Genomic DNA, 8867 nt, shown 5'->3' with positions numbered 1-8867 from the left:
ATTATTTTTTTATATATGAAAGGGAAATAACATACTTGAAAGGGAAATATTGAAAGGAAAATAAATATAACTGAAACAAAGTTTTCCCCCCTACACTTAAATGAAACATTGTCCCCAATGTTTCAAAAAAAACGAAAGAAAAGGAAAAGAAAAAGGAACCCAAACTCAATTCTGCCTGCGACCTCTTGTTCTCGGACCCGGTGATCGTTGACGTACTTCCAAGTTATCAAACCTGTTAAGCAAGTCAGCGAACCGCTGGTCGGTGATTGCATTCCTCTCTTCTTGTTGTTGTTGCATCTGGCGCATCAGTTGCATTACTTCGTTATTCTGCGCATGCATGGCATCAAGCTGTTGGGCTTGATGTTCAATAGCATCCATGATGTCATCATTTGTTGCGGACCTTCTTCTTCGACGACGTCGGGAGGATGGACCAGCCACATTATCGGAAGGATTATGTGGGGCTGACTGTTGTTCAGGACCTTGATCACCTTGCTCCATTTCATCAAACTCGTCTGGGGGCGGGTTTGCTTGTGTAGGCTCGGTAGGTTCGGGAGCATTCAGATCGTAGATGAATCGGTTGGGGTTGGTGACATCGGTGAGGGCAATGTTCGGCAAAACAACGCTTGGGACCTCTTGGTTATTCACCATAAGATAATACTTCCCGCCTACCCTATTTTTGATTAAGCGGCTGGAGCGACAATAGCTTATATCCATAAATAGGGGTGGCAGAGATTGCAAATTCTGAAGTCGGTCCCCTAGATTTAAGCCGAGTGCGATGGTGGTTATTAATCCTCCAATCACAAAAGGTTGACGGCCTCGAGCACAAAGGGTACGAATATGGTGAAGTAAGAAAGAGGCAGCGTTTACGTTTGTGTCGACTGAGAAGATGCAGTGGAGGAAGAATAATTCTTTTGCGTTGACTTTACTGTTGTTGGATCTTCCAAAAATGGTGTTTTGCAGAATACGAATAAAATACCGGATAGTGGGGTTGTGTATGTGCGAAGCAAGTAGTGCATCCCAATTAGTGGTTTCCACACCGGATATTTTTCCAAAGAGGTCGAATGCGTTCGTGTTCCACTCTGAGTTTGGAGGGATTCTTGGGTGGACTTGGTCTCCTACAGGAAAGTGTAGCATGGCACTCAACTGCTCCTGAGATAGTGAGTACTCAGTGTTGAACATGCAGAAATTTGCGGTACCGGTTAAGTATTCGTTCTCACCGGGTGGAGTGGTGTAGGAATAAGAACTTAAAAACTCCAAGGTGAGTGATGGGTAAGTAGGGTGATCTTGTGTGCAAAGAAAGGTTAAATCAGAAAGCCTAAGTAGCCATTGCACACCTTGAAGTAATCCTAATTCTTGTAAGCAATTTAAATCTGGGTACCTGGTAGATATGACACCGAGTTGTTGGAACCGAACGAACTGCTCCCGTTGATAGTTATCATCTTCAGAACGGAAAATAATATTTCCGAATTGCGCTTCTTGATGTTGGTTCTCCGCCATTTTGATAGGTAGGATGAAAGAAGGAAAAGAGGATGGAATATATTTGTATAGAATGGTTTGTTGGAATGATGTGGTGTAGGGAGAAATGGATTGTAGGTATTTATAGGAAATTTTTTGGAATTGGGAAGAGGAGTGGGTGAGAGAAAAATAAATATGGATGAATGTGAGTGGAATGGAGTAAAGAGGTGAGATGAATGGGGAGATGGAGTAACGGTCATGACCTTAACGGTCAACAACGTTTACGAGGAAACACGCTGTCACGCTCGTGACAGAGTGTGTTACGGGCGTCATGGGTTGCGTGGCGACCGTGACAGCTTGTGTGACGCTCGTCACGCTGGTGAGCATGCAACGGTCACTACACTCGTGACATGGCATGCGTGGAAGCTTAATAAATTTTGTTATTATTAATTTTTTTGTTTTGTTTATTATATTTGCTATTGTTATATTTTTGAATTGCCATGAATGTTATTCTACTACACCATAGTGTATATATATATTTTCTAATAGGCCATGTAAGTAGTAGCATACAGTAAATATTATTATTGGTAATTGTAGATAGTGCATAAATCAAAATAAAATAAAATTTAACCAATAATGCCAATAGCTTCATAAAAATAAACATAATGTAATATTTGAAAATAAAATAAAACATGCGAAAAATAAATCCTAAGATTAAAAGCAATGTTAAACGAAACTATAAATTTCCTAAAACTAAAACTAATTAACTCCAATTCTTCTAGCCACTGGTAGAATCTCTCGTCGGAGGAGCAAAGGAATTGACACGGTGTAGCAACTCGTGGAATTGATTTGTCATTCCACTCATGTATTCCAGAAATTCATGTCCCATCTTAGTTAACTCTTCTCTGATGGCGTCTTGTTCTGACATCAAGGCTTGAATAGCGGTATTATAATCAGTTCCGGGCATATGATGTCTAAGATCAGGTATTGCCGATTCTGCAGACGGGATAGGATGAGGTGGAGAGGCAGCATCATGGTAACCAGTTGGTGTCTGCGGATCAGACTCAGCATAAGGAATCTGGTTGTCAAGAATCTCATAATCTTGGATGGTTTCAACAGATCTAACAGGAGAAGCTATTCCATCCAGGTTGTAAAGCCAATTATTTCGGTTATGGACACTAGTCATCGGGCTAGGCATGGTGAATAGGTAAAAAGCTTGGTTATTAATTAATAGTTCAAACTCTTCAGGTCCAAGGTTTCCTATAAACATAGTGTTGAAGAGGAAAAGTATATTCATAGGCTCAATACCACAAAAAGGGTTCAAATCAAGCATGGGTTGACGCAATCCAATAGCATTAGCAATCATAGTTATCAATCTTCCTATTTGGATTGGTGCACGGTCATCTTGAATAAGGAGGTCAAAACTCGCCAACATATAAGTGGCACCATTCACTGGACGGTTCTGGGAAGCACAAAATATTATGAAGAGTTCATCACGTGATACTGTGGTAATGTTTGATCTCTTCCCAAAAAGAGTGTGTGCTAGGATCTTGTGGAAATAACGAAAAGTCGGGTTATGTATGTTTCCAGAAAGAAACTCATGTTCCTCAAGGTCGTCATTTCCCGTCAAACTTCCCCAAAAATGCTCAAGCTCTCTATATTCAAAAAGTTCTTCTTGGCTCATGGTGAATGTGTCAAAAGAAGTAGGGAACCCTAAAAGGTTAGTAAATTCTTGAATGTTATACTGATACTCCATATTGAACATCCTGAATTGAATGAAACCTCGGTTTATTCCTTTTCCATGGTTTGGTAAATAAATCAAGGAGCTAAGGAATTCTAGAGTTAGCCTCCGGTAAGTAACAAATTGTCTCCGAATAGGAGTGGTTTCCCACCCTATTTGACTTAGCAGATATAGGACACTATCTCTTAGCCCAAGAATAGTCATTGCACCATCATCAGCATAAAAACTTGGGTGCATCTCTCTCTCAGCTAGTTCTTCAAATTTTTGTCTCTGAGCTCTCCCTCGGAATTTGATACCCATGCGATCAATATGTCCCATCAGGTTAGTGTTAACTAAAGAAAAGAAAAACAAGAATTTAGTCAGGATTTGGCCAGATGCCGAAAGAAGAAAAGAAGAAAAAATTAATAAAATAAAGAATATGAAGAATGAAAACTGAATAAAATCAAAAAGAATAATCAAAGAAAAAAATAAAAATTTGTGGGTTGTCTACCACGAAGCGCTTTGTTTAATGTTGCAAGCTTGACATAAAACTATTAAATGTTAATCTATTAATTTTGGAGACAATACGTCTAAGTGCAGGACTTGCGAGTCTTCATTGTTTTCATCATAGTGATAATGTTTTAGACGCTGCCCGTTTACGATAAATGATTCAATAGATTTTCCTTTAATTTCTACAGCTCCACTAGGAAAGACATTAGTGACTTGGAAAGGGCCTGACCATCTAGAGCGTAGCTTTCCTGGGAATAACTTAAGTCTAGAGTTAAACAATAGGACTACATCGCCTTGTTTGAAAGTTTTTCTTGATATACGTTTATCATGCCATTTTTTCGTTCTTTCCTTGTAGATTCTGGCATTTTCATATGCGTCTTGTCTAAGTTCCTCTAATTCGTTTATATCAAGAATTCGCTTTTCACCGGCGGCCTTATAGTTTAAATTTAAATTTTAATAGCCCAATAGGCCTTATGTTCTAACTCTACCGGGAGGTGGCAAGATTTACCATAAATAAGCTTAAATGGGGTTGTTCCTATGGGAGTTTTGTAAGCGGTTCGGTATGCTCATAAAGCTTCGGGTAATTTTGATGACCAGTCTTTCCTCGATGTAGCGACTGTTTTTTCCAATATTTGTTTGATTTCTCTATTAGATACTTCCACTTGTCCACTGGTTTGAGGATGGTAAGGTGTTTCTACTCGATGTTTTACACCATACTTAAACAATAATTTTTCGAGTATCTTAGATATGAAATGCGATCCACCGTCACTGACTACTATTCTTGGGACACCAAATCTTGGAAAGATTATATTCTTAAAGAGTTTAATTACTACTCGTGTGTCATTTGTTGGAGAAGCTATAGCCTCAATCCATTTTGATACGTAGTCAACCGCAACGAGTATGTACTTGTTACCGAAAGAAGGTGGAAAAGGTCCCATGAAATCTATCCCCCACACATCAAAAATTTCTACTTCCAAAATGCCTTTTTGTGGCATCTCGTCACGTCTAGATATGTTTCCTGTGCGTTGACACCTATCGCATTTCTTGATAGCGGCATGCACATCCTTCCATATGTTTGGCCAATAAAGACCGGCTTGTAGGATTTTAGAGCAGGTTTTGGATGTGCTTGCGTGTCCACCATAAGGAGCGGAATGACAATGTTGGATTATACTTTCTACCTCTTCTTCGGGTATACAGCAACGGAAAATACCATCGGGGCCTCTTTTGAAAAGTAAAGGGTCATCCCAGTAATAATGTTTTATGTCATGGAAGAATCGTTTCTTTTGTTGGTAGGATAAATCAAGTGGAACCACTCCGGCAGCTAAATAATTGACAAAATCGGCGTACCATGGTGTAACGCATACAGCCAAGGTGGTCTCTACCTGTTCATCAGCTCTATTTTCTTCCAAATTAGCTATAAGTTTATCGTACGAGAAATCATCGTTGATCGATGTTCTTTCCGATTCCAGGTTTTCAAGTCTAAAGAGGTGATCTGCTACTACGTTTTCAGTTCCTTTTTTATCTTTGATTTCCAAATCAAATTCTTGTAGCAACAAGATCCACCTTAGGAGTCTAGGTTTAGCATCCTTTTTTGTTAAGAGGTACTTAATGGCAGCGTGATCAGTGTAAACGATTATTTTAGCTCCGACCAAGTAGGAACGAAATTTATCTAGTGCAAATACTACTGCTAAGAGTTCTTTCTCGGTCGTGGCGTAATTCATTTGTGCTTCATCTAGAGTTCTACTCGCATAATATATGACGTGAAGTTTTTTATCCTTTCGTTGTCCTAAAACAGCGCCTACGGCGTAGTCACTTGCGTCACACATTATTTCGAATGGTTCATTCCAATCCGGGGTCTGCATTATGGGCGCGGAGATTAATGCTTGTTTAAGTGTTTGAAATGCTTCTAAACATTTATTGTCGAAGATGAATTCAGCGTCTTTCATTAATAATCCGGTTAAAGGTTTAGTTATTTTAGAGAAATCTTTAATGAATCGTCGGTAAAAACCGGCATGTCCTAAGAAGCTTCGTATTTCTCTCACAGTTTTCGGAGGTTGAAGGTTTTCGATTACTTCTATTTTGGCTTTGTCTACTTCAATTCCTATATTTGATATGATGTGTCCTAAAACAATTCCTTCTTGTACCATAAAGTGACATTTTTCCCAATTAAGTACTAGGTTTACTTTTACACATCGTTCTAGAACTCTTTCTAGGTTTTCAAGACATTCTTCGAAACTTTGTCCGCATACGGAAAAGTCATCCATAAAGACTTCCATAATGTTTTCGAGAAAATCGGCGAATATTGCCATCATGCACCTTTGGAAGGTTGCAGGAGCATTGCACAAGCCAAACAGCATTCGTCGATAAGCGAAGGTACCAAAGGGACATGTGAACGTTGTCTTTTCTTGGTCATCAGGATGAATTGGTATTTGAAAGAAACCTGAGTAACCGTCTAGATAGCAGAAATGAGAATGCTTGGCTAGTCGCTCTAACATCTGGTCTATGAATGGTAAAGGAAAATGATCTTTTCGGGTTGCTTTGTTTAGCTTCTTATAGTCAATGCACATTCTCCATCCCGATTCAATTCGTTTGGTTATAGTTTCTCCTTTTTCATTTTCGATCATTGTTATACCTCCTTTCTTTGGTACTACGTGTACAGGACTAACCCATTTGCTATCGGATATAGGATATATGATACCTGCCTCTAATAACTTCGTTACTTCCTTCTTCACTACCTCACTCAGGATCGGGTTTAGTCTCCTCTGATATTCCCTAGAAGTTTTACAGTCTTCTTCTAGCATGATGCGGTGCATACAAATAGAAGGACTTATCCCTTTAAGATCGGTGATGTTGTATCCTAGTGCGGTTGGATATTTTCTTAAGATATGTAGGAGTTTTTCGGTTTCAAGTTTTCCTAGGTCTGCATTGACTATCACTGGTCGTTCAAGTTCTAAGTCTAGGAATTCATATCTCAGATTTTTGGGAAGTGTTTTCAGATCGAGGGTTGGTTTCTTAAGGCATTGCGTAGGATCTGATGTTATTGCTAAACATTGGTTCAGTCTGTCTTCTACACGATAGTCGGGCAAATCGTCATTTTCTAATTCTGTTTCTTTTATGCATTCATCGATGATATCCATGAAGTAACATGTGTCTTCTATTGCAGGTGCTTTCAAAAATTTGGAAAGAATAAACTCAATTTTCTCTTCTCCTACTTCGAAAGTGAGTCGTCCTCGTTTTACGTCTATGATAGCACCGGCGGTTGCTAAGAAGGGTCTTCCCAATATAATGAGGGTAACTTCATCTTCTCTTATGTCCATAATTATAAAATCGGTGGGAATGTAGAATTGACCTATGCACACGGGAACGTTTTCAAGAATTCCTACGGGATATCTAACGGAACGATCTGCTAATTGCACAGACATTTTAGTTGGTCTTAATTCTCCCATTTCAAGTCTCTTGCATATGGACAAGGGCATAACACTGATACCGGCTCCTAAATCGCATAAAGCTTTATCTATGACAAATTTTCCTATATGACAGGGTATAGAGAAACTACCAGGGTCTTTAAGTTTAGGAGGCATATTCTGGATTATTGCGCTACACTCAGCAGTGAGTGTAACGGTTTCGCTATCCTCAAGTTTCCTTTTATTAGATAAAATTTCTTTTAAGAACTTAGCATATGAAGGCATCTGTGTAATAGCTTCTGTAAAAGGAATGGTGACGTTTAATTGTTTCAGTAGGTCAACAAATTTCTTAAATTGGCCCGCGTCTTTGGTTTTAATTAGCCTTTGAGGGTAAGGGATAGGTGGTTTGTAAGGCGGCGGAGGTACATAAGGTTCTTTGTTTTCTACGGTTTCTTTAATACACTCTTCCTTTTCCTTAGGTCTACCTTCTTCCTCAGTTGACTTTTTAGAGTTTTGGTTCTCAATCCTTGGGTCAGACGGTCCTTCTACCTCTGTTCCACTTCGTAATATAATTGCATGAGCGTGGCCTTTCGGATTAGGTTGGGGCTGTCCAGGAAATGTACCAGTTGGGGCAGCAGTAGGCGCTTGTTGTTGAGCTACTTGCGAGATTTATGTTTCCAGCATTTTGTTATGGGTAGCCAGGGCATCTACTTTACTTGCTAGTTGTTTAATCTGTTCGCTAGTGTGTACATTCTGGTTTAAGAACTCTTTATTGGTTTGTTGTTGAGAGGCTATAAAGTTCTCCATCATGATTTCCAAATTGGATTTCCTAGGAACGTTATTGTTAGGTGTAGATGGGGTCGGCTTTTGATATCCAGGAGGTATAGCTGGGGCTTGACTGGGAGCTTGACCTGGTGCGTATAAAGCGTTGTTACTTTTATATGAAAAATTAGGATGGTTCTTCCAGTTTGAGTTATAGGTATGCGAGTAAGGATTTCCTTGAGCATAGTTCACCTGCTCTGCTTGGATTCCTGTTAGGAGTTGACAATCTGTAGGAGTGTGACCTTGAATTCCACAGACTTCGCAATTTTGAGTTACGGCAACCACAGTGGCTGGAGGTGATACATTTAAACTTTCAATTTTCTGGGCAAGAGCATCCACTTTTGCATTAACATGATCAAGGCTACTTATCTCGTACATGCCCCCTTTTGTTTGAGGTTTTTCTACCATTGTTCGGTCGCTTCCCCACTGATAATGGTTTTGGGCCATGCTCTCGATAAGTTGATAAGCGTCAGCGTAAGGTGTATCCATAAGCGCACCACCGGCGGCGGCGTCTATTGTTAACCTTGTGTTGTACAAGAGACCATTATAGAAGGTATGAATTACTAACCAATCCTCTAAACCATGGTGTGGACAAAGTCTCATCATGTCTTTGTATCTTTCCCATGCTTCGAAAAGAGACTCGTTATCTTTCTGCTTAAATCCATTTATCTGGGCTCTTAACATAGCTGTTTTGCTTGGAGGAAAATATCGGGCAAGAAAGACTTTCTTTAACTCATTCCATGTGGTGACTGAGTTGGAAGGGAGAGACTGAAGCCATCTTCTAGCTTTATCTCTTAACGAGAAAGGAAAGAGACGAAGTCGAATTGCCTCTGAAGTGACACCATTAGCTTTAACAGTATCAGCGTATTGGACATATACGGATAAATGAAGGTTTGGATCCTCGGTAGGATTTCCAGAAAATTGGTTCTGTTGCACTGCCTGCAACAGCGAAGGTT

At 39.7% G+C, this 8867-nt stretch overlaps 1 non-coding gene across 1 annotated transcript; it reads left to right on the top strand.

Annotated features, from left to right (window-relative positions):
• Positions 1-8488: 8488 nt before the first annotated feature.
• LOC127116205 (small nucleolar RNA R71) lies at positions 8489-8595 on the top strand. The gene has a single exon (XR_007801176.1). It is a non-coding gene; the product is annotated as a small nucleolar RNA R71 (small nucleolar RNA).
• Positions 8596-8867: the final 272 nt, after the last annotated feature.

This window comes from Lathyrus oleraceus, chromosome 1 (genome assembly GCF_024323335.1).
Source record: "Lathyrus oleraceus cultivar Zhongwan6 chromosome 1, CAAS_Psat_ZW6_1.0, whole genome shotgun sequence".
Taxonomy (NCBI): Eukaryota; Viridiplantae; Streptophyta; class Magnoliopsida; order Fabales; family Fabaceae; genus Lathyrus; species Lathyrus oleraceus.
Note: the sequence above shows the minus strand (reverse complement) of the source record. Positions and strands in the feature narration are given on the sequence as shown.